Raw genomic sequence first — 20,606 nt, forward strand, 5'->3', positions numbered from 1 at the left:
GATTCCAGAAAATAGCTTGCTTTTAGTCGAACATTTTTTGAAACCAAGAATGACATTATTCCTCTGAGTCAAATATCCTAACTATGCAAATATGGAATATATATTTATTTGATAATAATGTTCAAAAATTGCATGTACCTATTTGAAAATTGAACATGTATTTTAAAGTACTGAGGAAATTTTGCTGTTCTATTTTTTCACATGTAAATACAAAATCGATTTATAGAGTAGCCGTAATTCACTTTCTTTAACTCTATCATGTGCCAACATTATTGTTAGGTAAAATGACACTCAGGTATATTAACCTAGTCATAACTAGATAAGGGTAGGTAGACCTAGAAGAAGTTCCTAGAGGACTGACTTCCTTAAACCAGTGGAACTTATTTACTTAAATATAAAAACAGGTAGTTGGATGTATAATTCTGCCAGTGAAGTTCTGACTAGCATGAGGAGGTGGTATTGATACCTCAGATATCTCATGAAAACCAGGAATACAGAAAATTGATCTAGCCGAGCCTCACCTTTCATCAACAACAAGTTTGTTTGTTTCTGACCTATTTTGTTGGTTCCAAATGTATTGTAGCTCAAGGAATCCTGAAGGGGCAAAAACATGCCAAATCCTAATTAATTATGAAGATTTTTATAATAGAGTCCAATATTTTAGACAAAGTGGCTTCCTTTGTCAAAATGATGATGACAGTGTAAAAGTCTCACCTTATTAGCTCTGCCATTTTTATTCTATTGTTCCAGAAGCTACAAATATAAAAGTAAGAACTGTTCCCATCTTTCCATCTAGTAATTCACGCCACCCCTCACTGGTTTGAACACATTCCTCTTTCTAGAAAGGTCACTATTTCCAGTGTGACAAATATGCTCTTTTAACTTGAGGTGTTATTTGCAGTTTTAGAACTCACTCCCTGTTTGCAAGGACATTTTCTCTCTCATATTTCTTCTTGGAATACCTGAACTTGCTCATCAATCTTGGAATGCATCTGAGAGACCAAATCTTTAAAAGTATACTTGGCTTTCAGGCTTTCCAGGAAAATTCCTTAGCACACCAAGACCGACTTTCTAAAATCCCTGCTCTGGCAACCAGAAGACTTCCGTCCTGTTGCTCTCCTTTACCTGACAATACCTGGTGAAATTCTTTATAGAAACAAGTGTTTTTGAGTGTAATCTAGAATATTGTGCCTGCTAGTATATGATTTGACTTTCAAAGTTTACATCTTCTTCACTCTATGCTTTCCTTCTTATTCATCTAACTTAAACACCTTCCCTAAAGACCTCCTTTTATATTCTGTCTAGATTCTAGAAGCCATACACTATGCATAGTTCTTAAATTTGGCAGAAACACATCTGATTCCATTCACTTCCTGTAGAGGAAGAATGGAACTACTGTTTATGCAAAAATATATTATGGCCACCAGTATATTTTTGATGGCCCAAAACAACAAATTCAATGAAACACTCAAGTGAGAGGTCCAAATGTCTTATTCTTTTATTCAGAGAGTCAAATTGGATGGCTTATTGCACCTGAGTTCCATTACACTCTTTTATTGTAAATGATGATCCCTTTTGGAAAAGGAAGATGAGTTATAAATTTAAATTCACTGCAATATCCTCAGTTAATTTTTTTACATCTGATATTTTTGGGTAATGATTTGCTACATTGCAGTGCATTATATTTAACTCATTAAGGGCAATCTTTTCCAAAAACAGGGATAGAACTGGTTTAGAGTAAATATGTATGCAAATTTAATTCTACAGTTAAGTCAAACATTACCTAGAAAGGTAAGAACTGAGAAACACACACACACACAACATACACATATTAGGTTTTCCTTAATATCTTCATGGAAAACTAAAAGTTTGTGAGTTTTATATATAATTTTATGTATAATTAACATAGGTATATACTTACATATGATTGTATATATAATTGTATATATAAATATATATATATATATATCTTTGTAGTTGAACCTGGAAATGCATTCCCATTTAATATGAAAAAATAGTCAAAACCTGAAAAAAACTTACTTTGAAGAATGACTCATTGCTGCCAATAAACCTCTGCCAATCATTAAGTTATTCCATTTCCTGCAAAATTTATCCTCCATGCTCTGCTTTATAATGCTGGAACTGAGACTGCAAACTATCTTTCTGCTTCATTAGATGGCTTCTTTTTAGGTCCCATAAGAAAAGGCACAAAGGAATCAAGAGGAAGGGGGAAGGAATTGTTCCTTCTTATTTTGTTTGAGGTTTTTATCAACAATAGTTTTTCACCCTACAAGAGGCAGTGTTATAGGCCCCAGTTTCTCTTATTATTCCCCAAAATATCCTTCCTGTGCCTCTTCAAAGGCACAGAACCATCTGACTAAAGTCTCTGGAGATGGTTTGGTGGTCAGCTTGGTACTGAACATGATGCTGAGCATTTTAGTAAAGGAACAAGGGAAATTGGAAATCTGTGGCATATGGTTTCATCACAGTCAAGTGAAATACCACCTGTAGGCAAATACCCTACTAGACCAAATGCCGTGGGCACTAAGTAGTAACTGCACTTGACAGTTATGGTAGCAATAACAACTATAAGGGCTGTGAGTAAGATGGCCAATGCTATCTTGCACTGGAGCACTTTCTGAAAGAAGTAATAAATGAGACTTTAATCTCTGAGATCAACTCAGTGTCAAAGTAATAGCTTCTCACTCCAATGGTGGCTGGAAATTAATATCTTATTTCTTGTAGCCATAGGGAAACATCCTTGAAAAATAAATCTAAATTCTATTGTATGGGTTGCATAATTACTAGGCAATGAGATTTACAGCTACAAACCCTGTTATGTGAATGTTAGGACACTGGAAAGAAGAGCCTGAACCTTGGAATCTGGATGAATTAAAAGAAGCCGAAAATCTTGAAACCTTAGAATCTCTCAGTGTCTCTCTTGCCAATGGACACTGCCTGCCCTCCCATCTGAGGAAACTAACCCTGCATTGACTGAATTTTTATAATAATTTCATTAATTCCCTATGTTAAATTCACTTTGCTAAATATTAAGATGATTTCCATTTTTTCTGAGTAGACCGTGACTAATATAATAGTTTCATACACATTTTTATTCTCCTTGAAATATAATGAACTAGGGTGAGAAAACTTTGATAATAGTCATTATCCATTATAACTCATTTTTAACTCTGTTTTTCTAACAAAACATAATAGATAAATATATGTTTTTAAAAGTTTCCGTATTTCTCAATGCAGAGGTCATGTTATGATATAAATACAGCTCACAGTATACAGATTTCTGACTTCTTTTCACATCTTTTCTTTCTCTCCCCCTTCAATTTGCAGTGATATTTGCTATTGGCAAGGCCGACAACTTCAAACCAAACTTAACAGTTTCCACCTACCCTAAACATGTACCTTTTCTTGTGTCTCCTACCAGGTTTAAATTCTCATTTATCAACTTAGTTGCCAGACTCATTTCAGTTTAGCAAAGGTTTTAGGACTTAATGTGTGTATAGTATGGTGCAAGACAAATCCTGACACTGAGGCAAACTTCACGCCCATGTACCCCTATTCATTCATTCTACTCCATCTTAACAATCTTCTTAATGGTCTTTGTGCCTCATTTCTATTCTTTTTTCATAAAGATTATGTTTGTTGGCAGTATTCTAAACTTTTATCTCTAGAAAGCCTATATAAAATTAGTAACATAAAAAAGACATCAACTTAGACCAAGACTGTGGTAAAGGAAGAACTACCATATACCCTCTCTTAGATGTCATATGACTTACTTTGATTTTAATATATCTGTAGTTGATGGACTCAGAATATCCAAATATGCAGAACTGTGTAATGCAATAGTTCCAATCTTCTTTCCACAAGTATTCTATCTCTAGATTCAATGGAATGATATTTATCTCTCTCTATAGCTGTGTAAGTTCTAAATAATTCACCTTTGCCTCGGAAATATACAATTCTATAACATAATATATGCATCACTGGTCCCTTCTGATGGCATTTCCAAGCTTCCTTGTTTGATAAGAGAGCTGAGAGCAATAGAAGTTGTATGTTGATTTGTTGATAATGAAGAAAAAGTGCCAGGCTGACCTAAACATATTCAGTGTCCATTTTCATGTAGCAAAATTTGGTGTCCTTAACATTAAAAAGTCGATTTCACATTTCTATTTTCTAATATTGGAGAAATAAATAAATTAAATCAGTGAACAGAGAGGAGCTGCCTGATACTCCAACCTCTGAGAAATTGAAATGTCCAACACCAGACCTTGTTTCATTTAGGAGACATTTAAGGGAATATTTGTTAAATTATCAGCTAACCATTAAAGCTAAGCTAACAGAGACTTCAGCGGTCACACACAACAAAATTTTTCATATTTAGATAAGAGTCACTAAATAACAACTATAACAACAAACAGCAACAACAATAACTCTGGAGAGGGAAGAGGATCTGACTTCCAGAGTTGCCACATTGTATTAGGTAAAATGTCCAGTTTTCAACAACAGTAACAGCAAAATATGAGGTATGCAAACAAACTAGAAATATGGCCAATGCACAGAAAAATAAAAGCAGTCAATAGAAACTACCCCAGAGGAAACACAGATATTGGAATTACTAGACAAATCAGCTACTTTAAATAAATTCAGGTAACTACAGAAAACCACATCTAAGAAACTAAAATTATTTTAGTTTAGTAGTTTAGTTTAGTATGAGAATGATGTCTTGGCAAACAGAGACTACCACTTAGTAAGCAGAAGTTTTAAAAATGAACCACGTAGAAATTCTAGAGTTGAAAAGCCAACAATGAAATGAAAAATTCAATAGAGGGGCTCAAAGGCAGATTTGAACAGGCAGGAAAACAAAAATCAGTGAATTCAAATACAGTTCAATTGAAATTATTCAGTTCAAGGAAAAATAGGAAAAAAAAAAGAATGAAGGAAAATGAAAAGAACCTCAGAGATGTACAAGGCATCATCGAGCATACCAGCATCTGCATGAGGGAATCCCAGGAGGGGAGGAGAGAAAGAAAGGGGCAGAAAAATATTTGAAGACCTAATGGCCAACAGCTTCTCAAATCTGCTGAAAAAACATTAATATAAACATCCAAGAAGTTCAGCAAACTTTAAGTGGGATAAAGTCGAATAAATCCCTACCTAGATACATCATAAATTGTCATCATCAGAATCCATGCAGGCCAGAAGGCAACAGGATGACGTTATTCATAGTGATGAAAGGAAAAGGCTCTTAAGAATTCTATACCCAGTAAAACACTATCAAAAATGAAAGTTAAATCAGACGTTCACAATATACAAAAGCTGAGAGAATTCACTCCTAGTAGACATGCCCCCCAAAAAACTACTAAAGGAAGTCCTGAAGGGTGAAACTAAAGCAAACTAGAGAGTAATGTGAATCCACACAAATCAATAAATGAGCACGGATAAAGATAATTACAGAACTAGCCTAAAAGACTTCATTATAGTGAAGTCACTCCCTCTTGGAGCAAACTTCCTGTATGTAAAACCTTAATTCTACCCAGCCAAACTGTCTTGTGTGCTATTTACTGAGCAATGTTCCCTGGGCCACAAACAACAAATTTAACTTCTATTCCCTTTGAAAGCCTTACAGTTATTCGAAACTACTTACCACAACCCCTCGTATCTTCTCTCTATAGGATGATTTACACCACACTAAAGTATCAGGTTGGCCAAAAAGTTCCTTTGAGTTTCTCCGTAACATCTTACCCGAACGAACCTTTTGGCCAACCCAATGTTAACCTCTTGATTCTTAAATGCCTGCCAAATATATCCCCACTGTTAGAAAACCTGTTGTTCACATTTCCTCTTCTCTGGTAGCGAGCTCACCTTTTGCATTTTGCAATGCTTTATTACAATTTCTCCTTCCCTTGTGTTCTGAGTACAGAAGATACTCTTGTCTATAAGCTGCCATAAAATGTTCCTCTTGTGATTTTTATCAATGAGTTTTCTATCTCCTCATGGCAATCAGGTTTAAGACCATGAGTTTTGTTATGGTAATCTAAAATTCTGAGTAGTTGACTAGCTTACATAACATTGGGAAAGTCAAATAAACACACTGAGATATGGTTTACTCACTTATATAGTGAATATGACAGCAGGAAAAATTAAAGAAAATGAATGAAAACCTTTAGGAAAGTGCTTAAAAGTGTTCACTATTGAAAATTATTGCAGGTTAGGAACTGGAACCAAGCACACAACTTTTTCTATCGTGACCCCCTTTCACACTTACCATTTCTTAGGTGCCTCCTTATTTCCCAATCTCTGCTGCTTTTCAAAGTAAAAGTTTTGTGGAATGGGGAGATTCTGAAATGTCTCATATCCAAGCGCTTAATAAGCAACTGAACATTTGCAACATTCTGTGTTAACCAAATCTACCAGCAAAGATTTTTATATAGGAAATCTTGATTTCCCTGTGTGGGTGGGGCTCACTGAGTCATGTATTTAGTTTGATCCTGAATAGGACTATGATTTTATGTCCAATTATCCATGACTGTTAAAGAATAAAAAAGAGGATAATCAAATTTCATGCTTCACTAAGTAAATCAATGGCTGTGGAAGTGCAGCTTATGTTCTTTTCAAATGTTGCCAAGAGCCTTGTACAATTCATTGGACATCTAAGTGGGCAGATTTACCTCTGTCAAATCAATAATGTGCAAAATTTACCTGTACCCCAAATCTAGAGTACTCAACCCCATGACTAGCCAGATTTTGTAGCCAAACATCACATTCTCAATGTTCTTTCTTCTTTCTCTAGTTTAAGGCACTTGACCCTAAATTTTTAATATACCACTAACAGTATGACTAAATATTGCGTATGAAGATTCAGACTCAATGAGCAGAGTATTTTTGGTTGTTATTTTTAAATAGTTTTTTTGAGACAGCATTTTCTAAAGCCTCTGGAGTTTCATGGATAAAAGTGTCTGAAGGATGCATGGAAGCATTTTTTTTTTAGTTTGTTCCGTGGCTCACCTGCCTCAGAATTACCTGATATAACTGTAAACACAACAACAAAAATAACGCCATATATAAGAAAATGAGAGAGAGAGAGAGAAGGGAAGAGAAGAGAAATATTTTAAACTCATAGTGAAACAAACATCACAATCTCAGGAGAGAAGAGCCCAGGAATCTGCCTTTGTAACATACATCTCTGATGAAACTGATACACATAGAACTATGAGAATTTCTGAGCAATTTAATCAATATGTCAATAATTCGAATAATATGACAGCTTGAGAACTGTTTGAGATTTAAGGAAATACACTATTGGTATCGCTCCAGCAATAGATCTTACCATACGTCATTGGAACTTCAAAGTTATGGAACTGACCCATTAGGAGGGACACTTAACCTTTTTATGTGTAATAGAAGCAGATGCTAATGATTAAGTAATAAAGTGGGTAATGCAGACAGCAAGTGTCATATTGAATTAAGTGATGAATATCTAATAATAAACCAGAATCATCTAGAAAGGGAGGTGACATGATTTGAGACAGGCCTTAAAATCTGGTCAGGATATTAAAGGATGAACAGAATCAGGCAGGATTTTCCATGGAGTGACAGACAATGTGTATAAATAGAGAGAGATGCTAATAATATGCTGTTTTGGAGTGATAAAGTAAGATGTGAATAAATGGGAATAAATAGACTAAAAATATGTGTCCTGTTTCCAAAAATACTCATGTCAGGAATACTTTCATATTGCATTGTAGTGTCCTATATCAACGCAAATCTCTGGATTCGGCTTACAGAGTACCCAGTGTGAAACAAAAATACTTGACCCACAGAGTCCCCTCCTTCATAGTGGATCAGTTCTACTTTGGGCCTAAAGCAGCGGGAAACTGAGACAAAAGAAAACGAAGTCCTTGAGGTGGCAACCAAAACTCCACTAAGTACAGGACAAAGTGATAAAGCAGAACAGAGCTGAAAGCAGAGATTGATCTACCTCTGCTTATCTCTGGCTGGGAATCAGAAGGGACACCTTTGTGGAAATATATATGTAAAGAACATCAATCCACAAAATTTAACATAGTAAAATGCTGTTGAAACGGGAACTGGAAAAGTCATTCATTTTAATAAACTCTAAAGTGCAGGATTATATTATTTCTCAGGATTTTGGTGCTAAATTCTAAAAAGCTTGGAAAAACCTACACAAGATTAACACATTTTGTTTTTTTCTACTTCATAAAATCAGAGAAATAAAGTTTTCACTCTGTCTTTTTCCATCTCCTAATTAGGTCAGTACCACTCATTCACAGAGTTCTGGAACTGTGGTCAGTGTTGAGATGGCTCTTGAGACATTGATGTGTAGATACACATGTAGATTTATCTACTAAATAAATCACTTAGATCCTTAGCACAAGTGGAAGCATTTGTTACATGAGAGAAGTTTCTGGTAGCTATACCCTGCCTACGTCTTAGAGGAACGCCTCATTTCTATCGGCGGTGAAAAAGTAGTACCAGACTTTATCCCAACTGTTGGTCTAATGGCCGAAGGAAGGATGCAAACTGGGATAGAAGGCATAGTTCCAATATACAAGAAGCAGGTTCAAAAGAGAATCAGGAGACAAGGAGGCTGGAGGACCAAAAAAGCAAAGGCTATGGTGATAACTGAGAAAGGGTAGCCCTCATAAGGTTTGAAGAGGCCAAAGTCCCTGAAGCTTCTCCTTTTTTCAGGATCCACCATCTCCAGGCATGAAAAACTGTCATGGAGCTTCTCAATCCACAGCAGCTCCATGATGTGTATGTTGTGACTGGGATTTTCTTCATCAATCCATTTTGTTTTGCTTGTCACCATTTTAGATGACACAGTTTCTCATTCATTGAAGGTCCTCCCAACATGTCTAGGATGTGGAGTATGAGAAGGGCTCTGTAGCTTCTAATTCTCTAGATTGAATTAGAACTCTTAGGTGAATTTTTCAAATGAATATCTCCCTCGAATCATTTCACTTTCTTGGAATGTAATTTCACTCTCCAATTAGCATTTACCCCTGATTGTACTTAAATGTTTCATAAAGGTGTTCAGTAAGCATTACCTCAGCTTTTCCCACCTATTGTTAGTTTCTCCTCTTTTTATTGTGAACCAGTGCCCTGACTAATCAGACCCTTCAGAATGAGTTACCTAAAGGTTATATTTTCTAAGGAACATGTACATAATATATTTAGGGTTCATATCAAGCTGTTATTATTGTTTGCAATTAACTAAATGTCCAGGTTTCATTTCCACCCTCTTCAAACACATACTCAGTAGTGCTCTCTCCGTCCTCAAACCTGTTTTCAGAGCTTCCATTCACTAGACAGAAACCATAACTGTATCTCTTCTCCTGCAGGGCAACTCTATTGATGCTTATTCTTTCATTATTTTTTAAGTCCTCACAATTTGCTTAGAATTACACTGAGTGCTACAGAGTGTGCATATATATACACATATATATATATAATGATTAACCACATAAGAATGCTGCCCTCAACAAATATGCAAGCTAGTAGGAAGCAAGGGAGATCAGTAGTTTTGGATCACTGACTACTTAGCAGGCAAGATTATTGATATACATTATGTAAAATTCCACAATGAAGTAACTGTAATGATGAGAGTGAGGTTCAGAGAAGTTACATGATTTTTCAGTATCACAGGCTTATCACTCATAGAGCTAACTGTGATTCAGGTCTGCCTGACTGCAACTTATTTTTCAACAATATCATATGTTTACAAATAAATATGATACAAGGCAAAAAATTAATCACTTATAGGAGTTGGGGAAAGGTCATAAAAGAAATCATCCAAACATCGTCTGTGTTCAAATTTGTATAGCCAATATCTGGCATGGAAGCTGGCATAAAGCTGGGAATTGATAGACATTTGTTGAGAGAATGTCCCTGCTTAATGTGACAGAAGGAGAAAGGAATGTTTATTAAAGCCTTATGAAAGAAGTGGAATTTGAGCTTAGGTTTAAAGAATGGACAAACACAAATCAGGAACTGAGAGAATAGAAGGGATTTCATGGAATATGGACCAAAATGAATAAAAGGCATTGAGATGTGAAACTTTAGATTGAGTCTAAAGAACAGTGAATAATCAAGTCTGAGTGAATCAAAGGTGTACAAAGGGGTGGTGTAAACAAAACAATTGCATTACAGGGAAGCAAGTCTGATCATGGAGTAGCAGACATTTGTCTATATGTGCACAAATAAGGAAGTAAATATTGTGTGCTCAAACATATATTACTCCAAATGAAATTATTCTCTCCACAAGAGCCTTGGGAATTTCTTGGTGGAGGTAGAGGTTTCACCTGAACTGAATTGGAAAGTATAACATTTCTCTGAAGCCTTGTACTTTTTCTTCAAAAACACAAGGGAATTTTGTGTTGTGTTTTGTCATGTATGAATATATGAACACCTGACTGATATATTCATGTATGCTTTAATATAATAACACATTCCCAGAACACTATTAAATCATATTTATCCAGCAAAATTGATCATATTTATCCTGTGTCTTAAAGTATTCTGTGGCGAACTACTGCACAGCACAAGTGTACCAATTTGAGTACAATCTTACTGGGTATTTAATTGTCACTATACTGTAAATGTAGAGGAAAAAAAGTAATATAAATAAATAAAACAATTAAGACATTTATTTTGAAATTTTAGAGAAATTTAAATTCCTATCAAGAATATAGGGCATTATTTGAAATTGTTTTGTGAATCCACAGAATCAGGACTGGAAACGCCAAGCTGAAGAAAACCTTTTGCGTGGTGTTCCCTGCTCCAGGAAATCCAGTTTTAAGGGCAAAACTCAGGGCAGCATCATACAAACCACAAAGCAAAAATGGTATCAGTTGGTCACTGGGGCATAAATATTTTCTGCCAGAATGACACCTTTCTTCGGTGTTTATTTTCTCCACACACCTCAGTTACTCTAACTTATAGATTTCTCTCTGTATTATTTTCTTATTACCACTGTAACAAATGGCCACAAAGTTGCCCTTAAAAACAACATAAATGTATGATCGTACGGTTCTAGAGGTCAGGAAGTCTTACGGATCTTGCAGGTTAAAACCAACGTGTCAGGAGGGATGTGCTCTGTCTGGACGCTCAAGGGAGCCTTGTCCTTTCCAGCTTTTAGGGGCGGCCCACATTCCTTGGCTCTTGGCCTCATCACTCAGACCTCTGATTCCATTTTCACATCTCCTCTGACTCTGATCCTCTTGCCTCCTTTTTATAAAGAACTTTGTCTTTACATTTGCTCTATCTGGATAATCCAAGGTAATCCCCTCATCAAAATCCTTAACTTAATCACCTCTGCAAAGTCTCTTTTCCAAGCACATTTATCAATCACTTAGTTTGTGATACACACTGCTGAAAATACAACAAAGAAGATTCTGCCCTACCCTAAAGGAACATGAAAGAACACGCAATCTTATAGAGAAAAAAAAAAAAAATGACAAAATGATAGACCGTGTCTGTGGCAACGAAGAAGAGGCCAGTGTTTTCTCTCCAGTCTTTCTTGTTGTTACTGAGGCAGAAAAGCTAAATAGATCATCCCAGATCATAAAACTAAATGATGAAACAGGATTAAAATCTCATTACCTGATCATTAATTTTTCCATCTTCCCTCTGAAAAAGGTGTTTAAAAAAAACAAGAAAGAATAATACAATAAGCAAAGGCTAATGCTTAGATCTCTTAGAATATAGCAATGCACAAATTATGCTAACCCACATCCAATTATAAATTTAAAGCTGACTGAGTTCAGTACTTGAATTATGAATCAGACAACTCTGTTAATGTAGAGACAATTTAAACCTTAAAAATAAATGTTACTGTCCCTTAAGTAATCCTCTTCCCTTTTTTCCTCTATATTATCCTACACTGCAGCCAGAAGGAGCATTTAAATATTCCACAAACATATCAGTATATTTCTACACAGAGAATGATGTGACTCAGGCCCTGGTGTCCCCACATAAGTCTAGCTCTGGATCCCTTGTGCAGCTTTTATTCATATTTTCATGGTTTTTCATTTGCTTGATCATTTGATCCTTTAAACAACAAATACATAAGAGAAATTAGGTACATATAATGTATTGTAAACACAAAAAAGTTATGTATAGTGAAGTGGAACATGTTGCTATGTGAGCATAAAGGAAGATAAATGTGGCTTGACAGCATACATCCACAATCTCTGTACCTTGACCTCTGCTTTTTTCATATTTACTGAACTTGTCTGTCACTGGAAATAATAATGACTTTACCTACTGGTCTTTACTGCTCTGTTGTCAATGGCTAATCTTTTAATCTTTAAATGGAGTGGTGAAAGATACATGGTGCTACAATCGTCTTCTGATGTTTACTCTTTTAGAATTTTTAATATTTTCTAGAGAGGCTGAAAATGAACATTTAGGAAAAAATCACAGCTATAAGATTGTGGTGGAAGTTAAATAAGACAAGGTATGCAGAGCGCCCAGCCGAGGATGAATAAAAACAATCATGAGACTGCTTGTGAGGGAGCAAAATAAGTAGCTAACGAGTGAGCCTACCCAGTGGTCCTACCGTCCCATCTCAATTACTTGTAGCTCTCTGACATGTTGGAGACCCTAGAGCATAGACATTGAGCCTTGTGAAGTCAGACTGCCTGGACTTGAATCCCAACTCCACTACTTACTTACTACCTGTGTAATCATCAACACATTATTTAACTTTCCTAAGCCTCAGGTTTCTTACAGGCTAACTGGGTTATAATAATTACTCCTAGTTCATGGGACTTCTGTGAATATTTTGAGAGAGAGAGAGAGAGAGAGAGAGAGATCATGTGTAAAGTATTCTGAATAGTGAATGGTACATAAAATGGGCTTAGAAAATTTGGAGTAGTATTACCAGGTCAGTGACTTGCAGAAGTGTCTGAATATATCTCTCCAGGAAACCAAGGGTCAACTATTCATGTAGTAAATGCTGGCATGGTGACAACAGGCTCCAGATTTCATGATATTCAGTATCTATAATTGGTGTTATACTAAACTATTGTCCATCCTGCAGTGTCTTTCAAAATATGCAGAAATTAAACATAAACAGCACAGATGCTGCTATACTACTTGCTAACTCATGACAACCAAGATCAATAAATCCCAAAACTATTTCTGAGTTCTGGAAAGTCCTTAGAATATTTCTCAACACAAATCTGGATGATGACTGTATTAGTTTACAGTTACTGCTCTAACAAATCACCATAAGATTGTTGGCTTAAAATAACAAATGTTTTCTCTTACAGTTCTGTAGACAAGAAGTTCAAATTTTATGGGGCTAAAATCAAGGTGTCAGCAGAGTTGATACCTCTGGTGGCTCCAAGGGAGAGTTTGTCCTTGCCTCTTGCAGCTTCTATTGGCTACTGACATCCATTGGCTGTGGCCCCATCACTCCAACATCTTGCTTCCATTGTCCTGTCTCCTACTTCCTCTTCTGTAGTCAAATCTCCCACTATCCCTGCCTTAAGGATACCTGTGATCATATTTAGTTCTCAGACAGCTAATCCAAGTTAATCTCTCAGTCTCAAAACCCTTAATTTAATCCTACCTGCAAAGTCTCTTTTGCCATATAAGGTAACACTGGAACAGGTTCCAGAAAGTAGAATCTGGATATCTTTGGGAACTATTATTAAGCCTACCAACATCATAATTAATTGATAAGAACCAGCATATAAGACTCAGAAGTAATGGACTTGATAAAGTCAAGATGACAAATTTGGGTAGAAAGAGAATAAAGAATGTCTGATATCCCCTGCAGCATCTGCTACAGCTACTCTCTGTTGTGAACACTCATCTTTATTATCCCAGCAAGATGATTTTTAAGCACATAAAGTTAGCTCATTTTCAAAATTTGTCAATGTAAAAGCTCAAATAATAAAACATTTATATTCATATAGGTGCTGAAGTAAACCTGACAGGAGAATTTATCTTTACAACTGGGTGGTGGAAGAAAGAATGCAGAGAGTGAGAGATGGCATTTTCCTTTAATATATGGAGAAATGTTACCCCATTTCTTCAACCATTTATGGGGAGATTAATAAACACTCAATGCAATAATTATAGAAAAATAAATAATCATATTATATTTTAGGTAAGTTGATTTGGGGGCATAGCCTTTGGGTAAGACCTTTGATTTGAAAATAAGGAGAAGAGAAAATATTATCTTGTGTTTACTCTAAATTAAAAATTGAATATTTAGGTGTGAAATTAATGTATAAGTGATGGAAGGGTCTATGATACTCTGTCCTAATTAAATGTGGAAGAAAGAGTACTGGGTGACTTGATAATGACTCTCTCCAGTTTGCATTCATTATTTCCAGCACTTCCAACTCAACCATGTGATCTGAACCAAGCCAACAAGGGGGAACATTTGCCAGATACTCACCAATAGTTCTTCGAATAGTTGAAAAGGGTAGGCTTGTTGTAACTTACATCTATAGAGTTAATTTTTCTTTACTAATCATTTAAAATATCTGTCCATCTCAGAACCCCTAATCCATAGGATTGAAGACCTAGAAGAAGTTACTGTTTTGATGCTGAACCTACAACAGTTAATTGGACCACAAGTAAGCACTAAGTTCAGGTTGAGTCAATCACATTCTCTCATATAATGATTGGGAAATTTCTATGAGATTTTGATAGAGCAAGTCTTTGCACAGGTCTGGACATGACTAGACATGTCTGGGCTGGCAATATGTACATTGCATAATTTAGATGTAGTTGAGAGTTAGTCTGGAAAGGATGAAAAAGGAGGGGGATAGGCGTGGATGATTTCCAAAAAGCTGTGGTATATTTGCTGGGGGTAATTAACACAGGCCTTTCTGGAAAGTAGACATAGAAAATAAAGATAATCTAGCAAAGTTCCTTAGAAATCCATCTTCTTGCTGTGGCAACATAAAAGGATGTGACATTTGGGCCAATTGCTAGGGCTTGGTCAAAGCTAACCACCTCTCCATACTGAATCTTAATCCATTATTTTTCTGTAGATTTGAAAACATCTCTCCCAGTTCATCTGCTATAAAGCATACTCACTGAATAGTTTTCCTACCATAAGAGATCCTATTGCCCTGAGCATATGTGTTCTATCCTTCCATTTTTGTGCCAACAATAGTTATACCAGACTGAAATCTAAATGGTAAGGATTTGAGCTAAACCCTGTTTTGAGGGAAAAAGCTAAAATTAATTAGGCCATCCAGGAATTTAATACATCCCTATAGACCCCATAATATGCATTAGCAATGGTCAACATAACTTTTAATAGCATTTTGGGCACATAATTTTGCAATTCCTTTGATCTGAGTCAGTGGAGCATTATCTGAGGCAATCTACGATATATGAAAGTACAACCATTACATCGATGTAGAGCCACCCAATGGACCCTGAATGCTTTATTTATTTACTTTTAACTTGTAATTCAATCTAAAATGATCATATAAGTTCCTGACCAGGAGTTGATATTCTTTCATAGAGATAATGAGTAAGAGAGCAAGCTTGGGATATTGAACAACTTTTTCCTTCCCTCTCACTATGGTGTCTCTACCATCATCCCACCATATCTATCTTGTTAGTTCCTTGATGACCTGAGCTTCCAGAATGCCATATTCTGCCCTTCTGTTTATCATGCAGACTCCCTAGTACATGAAACACATCAAGGAGATTCTGATGACCTCAGTAGTCCCCATTCAGTACCTAAATGTCACAATAAAGATAGTCATGAAATATAATATTGATAATGCAAGTGCATTTTTGAGAGTAATGGCCATGTAGGATAATTGAGAAGTCCCACAATGAGCATTTGGAAGATATCACCTGACTATAAATAAACCCTTCAAATACACCAAAGCACTGAGCCAAATATCAAAACTAATAAAATCCTTGTAAAAGAATGTATACTATCCAGGGAAAACAGGTAAATGAGGCAAGAGAACAAGCAGGAGATTTACAGAGGACCTTTACTTTATTGGGGTAGGGTTGGGGAAGCACAAACTCATAAACTTTCTGACTCAAAGAGGCTACAACATCTGAATGACATGACTGAACTGTGTAGTGTCATTTGTTATTTGTGTCTGCCCAAAATTCATCTTCAGTTCTTATGAGATTATCTTTCTGATTTTACTTGGTAAACAAACCATGTTGTTAAGGTAGGTAGGCATTAGCTAAGGGGATTACATGTAGTTCAGATATGTCTAATCAGAATACCACTGGTTTGATGAATTGGGAGATTGGGATTGATATGTATACACTGATGTGTATAAAATGGATGACTAATAAGAAAAAATAAATAAATAAAAAATAAACATATAAAAAAAAGAATATCACATCGTACTGGCCATCATATGTAAGTAGAATCAGACCAACCAGAGAAAATGATACTTAGTTCTATACCTTCTGTTGAAAACTTTGGGAAGGGAACATATTTTTCTGATAGAATCAGAAATTAGCAAGGTACAAACCTGTGGCTCTAAGAGGGTACCACGATGGGGGAGCCTGTTTAAGAATGAAGTCACCACACACACATACACATCAGTGCACACACACACACGCACGTGCAGGTCCAAAAGATGAAGAGAGGCCAATTACTAATAAAGCTGCTGAGCCCCTATTCAGTTGTCCTACATTATTAATATATAGGCGCAAATAAATAATCATTTTTGCTTAAAATTAGTTTGGGTTACATTTCTATCACTGACATTCCTTAGAATAGTCATTATATATACAAATTCTTAAGCATGTGACTTGCTTAGGAAAATATCTCAATGAATGGGTATGGGAACAAGGTCATAATAGGGTATTAGGGGTATTAGGGAAAGCTAACCTAAGGTTATGTCACCAAGTTTACCATTACTATGGACCACTGGTCATCAGTGCTGCTAGGAATATTTCCAGTGTTGCTCATCCAAAAAATGGAATAGGACACTAGCTACTGGCCATACACCCAACATACAATCATAGGGTAAACACAGGACAATTACTATTGAATCTCTTTTTCAAAATTGTGAAAACAGGAGAAATACAGCAGTCAATGGTTTGAAGCAATTCTGAATTTAATAGGTCTGGTCCCTCAAGGGAGCAAAAACACAGGGCCAGGCCATATTTTAGCCATGACTGTCCTTCAGTATCTTTTATATGGTAGATTTATGTAATTTTCACAAACAACATTTGTGTTTTCACCTATTTTCAACTTATCCTCATCATGAGTGATTATAATTATAGAGACACAAATTACTCTTCTATCCATTTCATGAGATTAGTATGGAATATAAGAGGAGTCAGTACATAAATGGGCAAACCTTGGAAACTCTCCTGCTTTCACCTTGCAGCAGTGAATGTACTGTCTATTCCATGTGGGTAGTCTTAGTTTTTCAGGTATAACAGGAATCAGTAATAAATGAATGAAAGAGAATCCATGAAACTAATTTTCCTTGGTGCAATGGAAAAAGAGCTAGGACAATGATACTAACTCCAATCAATTGCTAATACCTGCCTAGAACATTGTTTTACGTGAGTTTCTGAGGTCATGCTGTGAAGAATAACTCCATCTTTCATCAAAGGATAAGAGAATGCAAAGGATTAGCAGACATGCCTTTTACTTGCCTTCCTGAAAAAGGGCTGAGAGGGATACAGTCTCAGGGATAAAAGGGGGAAGAAATTTTTTAATGGACCTCATTCTGAATTTGTCAAGAGTAGCTGCAGTGTTATTATTCTCCCATAATCCCAGACAGTATTTACAGATTGGATATGCATGAGGTCCTATAGGCATCTTACATCCTGGCACTGGAGAAGCTCCAAGGCAAGAAGTGAGAAATATATGGTGCAAGGCCTGAAGCAAGGTACCACAAGGCTGCACCATCAGAAAGCTTGTCACAAGAGTGGTCACCGTAGCTGTGGAGATGACAAAGTCATAGACAATAGAAGTTCAATCAAGATATTCCCCTGCCCACAGTTTATGACATTATACTCTGTAATAGCCTGTGCTGGTGAATCAACAAATTCCATAGGGTTTTACCAATATGAGGGAGTAGCCCTTCTGCTATGACAGTTTAGAACTATATCTAACCATTTATTACAAATACAGATTTAATCTTTGAGCAGTAATCATGCCATTCAAGCTTAGGGTACAGCTGCTCTCTAGAGGAGAGGCAATGAAATAAAAATTAACAGTGCAACATACTAATAAAATAGGGAAATCCCGGCATTCCTCTTAAAAATGATAAAAGCCTGCCTCATGTTTATTCTTACCTTCTGCAAAATTGGTGTTTTCCATAAGTTTTAGAGAATAAAACCAACAGGCGTGAAGCAGAAAAAAATGATGGATGTTAAGAAATTAAGGTGCCTCATAATGGGTTATAAAATTGTACCTAGGGGCTTCCCTGGTGGCGCAGTGGTTGGGAGTCCGCCTGCCGGTGCAGGGGACACGGGTTCGGGCCCTGGTCTTGGGGGATCCCGCATGCCGCGGAGCGGCTGGGCCCGTGGGCCACAGCTGCTGAGCCTGCGCGTCTGGAGCCTGTGCTCCGCAACAAGAGAGGCCGTGACGGTGGGAGGCCCGCGCACCGCGATGAAGAGTGGCCCCCGCTCGCCGCAACTGGAGAGGGCCCTCGCACAGAAACGAAGATCCAACACAGCCAAAAATAAATTATTTAAAAAAAAAAAAAATTGTACCTCTTTGTTGCCCATGCACTGTTGATGAGCTTGCAACGTTTTAGACCACTTTAATTTATGATGAAACAGTTTTAGTTCATTCAGCAAGAGCAGATATAATTTCCTTATCTATCATTAGAATAGTTTAATACCTTCATTAATTCACACATCATAAAGCAGAGAGTGATTTTTATATCTACTCCAATCACTCATCGTTCCTGTTCCAGAAAAGAAAGCACTGTTTTCTGCTGATTCCAAAGGCAGACTTAAGTCTAGTATCTTCATGATCCATCACAATTAGAGTGGGAAGATAACGAGACAGGGCTTCTGTTGCCACTATTGCTTTATAACCATGATTAGGGATGCTGTTAGGCTTTGGAACAAATGAGAAGCACACATTGCTGCTTTCAACTGTTACACATGCAGCATTGCAATGTTGACCCTTGGGAGCAAGGAGCTCGTTTTGCTACCAAATCCATGGAAGATCTACGGGGGTGCTCTCTTCATCCCTTACCACTTTTCTCAGTGGCAAAACCTTTCATGGGCAAAGCACGTGGGCTGGGTATGAAAGTCAGAGCTCAAACAGAGCTGAGGACATCTGACTCATTGTTCCCAGAGGAAGCCTGACTATTACCTTACTCCTTTCATCTACTGAGTATCTCCTCAAAAGGCTCTCTCTTTCCCCTATACAGAGTGCCTTTACTCTGTATTCAAAATGTATTGGAAAGAGGGAAGAGGCATTTATAACACTGTAATAATAAATGTTTCAGTCTCTAAGTGATACAGGCCCCAATGAAGCTTAAAAATTTTGGTGAGTTTCTAAACTGGCTGTGATACAAAGAATAGCATGTACTATAAAGAAAAAGCCACTGATGAACTGGGAGACTGGCTACTGGCCATAATTTAAAAACAGAGAGGCTCAAAAGATTCTGTGCCAAGCGAAAGCTTGATGATTTAGTCTCATCAACAATTTTGGGAATGATGGATTCTAGCTGTCTCATGAAATAATATGGGACAGAACACCAAGAATGTGGGATTAAGAATTTAATAATGAGGAAAGGGGATAAATAATCAAAGGAGTAAATATAACCTATGACATGAATGGAAACTGTACGGCACTCCCATCTTCTACCCTAAGACATTAATCTACCAAAAAACTCTTTCATGAAAAGTGCTAAGAAAATCTCAAAACCTTCTGCAACAGAAACTCTGAGCAAACATTCCCAACCTTTCAAAAAGAATTCTACGTGTAATCTCTGATCTATAACCGTATACAGTTTTATCTCATGCTCTGAGCCTCAATATAATGTGTCAATATAGAGGCAACATTAAAAGTGAGTTTTAAAACAACTTGCATTTTCATAAGCTACCTGAAATGTTCCCTTTCACCATTTTAGAATATCTAGTATCTATTTGTCACTTTGCCATGTATTACCATGTACATATGATATTTTATAGTTTACAAAATTCTTTCATACATATCACCTTTTTTGATCCTTACAACACTATATGAGGTAAAACAAGGTAAGTATCAATATTACTAAACTAAGATTTTAAAATTTTAAAAAGTAAAAACAAACCAATAAACAAAAGAATAAACAAAGCAGCTACATTTTTGGTATGTATATTCCAAGACTGATTATTTTAAAAAAAGACCAGTTGCCAAAATGAAGTTTAAGAATAAATTATTATTAAAATTATTATTAAGGTCTATTCCAAGAAAAGCATCTAAGAATTCTTTGGCTATAGCTAGAAAGGGTCTTCCTAGTTTTCCTGAGGTCTTACATGGATCCTATTTATAACTAAGAACTACCCTGTCTAACCCAGCAATTCTATCTCCACATAAACAATATCTCAAGATGTCAAGATTAGAGAAAGCCAGAAAATTACACAATAATATT

Source organism: Balaenoptera ricei, chromosome 16 (genome assembly GCF_028023285.1).
Source record: "Balaenoptera ricei isolate mBalRic1 chromosome 16, mBalRic1.hap2, whole genome shotgun sequence".
Lineage (NCBI taxonomy): Eukaryota > Metazoa > Chordata > Mammalia > Artiodactyla > Balaenopteridae > Balaenoptera > Balaenoptera ricei.